Genomic DNA, 1,485 nt, shown 5'->3' on the forward strand with positions numbered 1-1,485 from the left:
TTGAGTGATGAAGGAATGTGCTGGCTACACAATTGTGGGGCTGACCTGTTCAAAAATACACAAGGAGTGAGATCACTGAAACCCTACTCGTTCATAGAGCAAGTGCTTGGCAGCTACTGGGCCCGTTGGTGAATTTTACACATTTTCGGTAATAACAGGAGTTCCCTCTTCATTAGAGGAAATGCTTTTCTTAAGCTTATTTTACAGTAGTCTTATTTTGTTGTTTAGGGTTTTTTTAATTTAAAAAAATTGTGTGTATATGAGTGTTTTGTTTGCATGTTCATAAATGCACCCAAGCATGCAATGCTTTTGGAGGTCAGAAAAGGATGTTGAATCCCTTGAACTGGAGTTGTGGACACTTGTTAGCCACCATATGGGTTCTCTGTGAGAAGAGCCAGTGCTCTTAACCACTGAGCCATCTCCCCAGCCCCTCTTTTGATTTTTGTGTGCTAGGATGTACCACCATGCCCAGTTAGTAGTTTTAGATTTGTAGAAAAGTGCAAAGATAACAGAGTTGGGCCGAGAAGATTACTCAGCATGTAAAAGTGCTTGCTGAGAAAGCTTGACTACTTGGATGTGGTGGTGCTAATCCTAGCATTCTTACAGCAAGATGGGGGGCGTGTGGAGATAGGAGAATCACTGGGAAGCTCCAGGCTAGTTGCCTGGAATATACTGTTATGTGCCGCAAACAGGAGAGACCCTGCCTCAACAAGATGGAAAGCGAGAAATCAACTCTGGAAAGTTGTCTTCTGACCTCCATGTCCTCACTGTGTCATGACATGTGTGTGCCTGCACACACACACACACACACACACACACACACACACACACAAATAAAAGCTGAAAAGGTAACAGCATTCCCTGATACCCTTTACCCATTTCCCTGACTTTTATTTTCTTCTGAGACAGGGTTTCACTATACAGACCAGGCTGACTTGGAGCTCACAGAGACCCCCCTGCCTCTGCCTCCCACGTCCCGCTCCCTGACTGCTGGCATCTTAGATGTTACAGAGCATCTGCCAAGACCAGGACATTAATATTCTCACTTGTGATCAAATGAACTCTAGAATTTATTGGATTCTACCAGTTTTTCCATCCACTTCTTTCTGGTCCAGAACCCAAACCACAGCCTGCCAGGTTCTCACGGCATCTCAACTGTTTTGCCAGGTTCCTGGTCTTTCCTTCTTGCTCGTGACCTTGACAGTTTTTTGCCTGTTTTTCTCTCCTCTCTCTCTCCTTCCCTCCCTCCCTCCTGCTCTTTCTTTTTCTTTCTTTCTTTCTTTCTTTCTTTCTTTCTTTCTTTCTTTCTTTCTTTCTTTCTTTCTTTCTTTCTTTCATTCTTTTTAGAAAGTGTCTTCCTGTAACCACAGCTGGCCTAGAATTCACTATGTAGACCAGCCTGGCCTCAGTCTCATAGGAATCTGTCTGCCTCTGCCTCCCAAGTGCTGAGATCAAAGGTGCAAAGGCGTGTGCCACCACTCCTGG

Source organism: Nannospalax galili, unplaced genomic scaffold (assembly GCF_000622305.1).
Source record: "Nannospalax galili isolate Female #2095 unplaced genomic scaffold, S.galili_v1.0 scaffold32, whole genome shotgun sequence".
In the NCBI taxonomy this organism is placed as follows: domain Eukaryota; kingdom Metazoa; phylum Chordata; class Mammalia; order Rodentia; family Spalacidae; genus Nannospalax; species Nannospalax galili.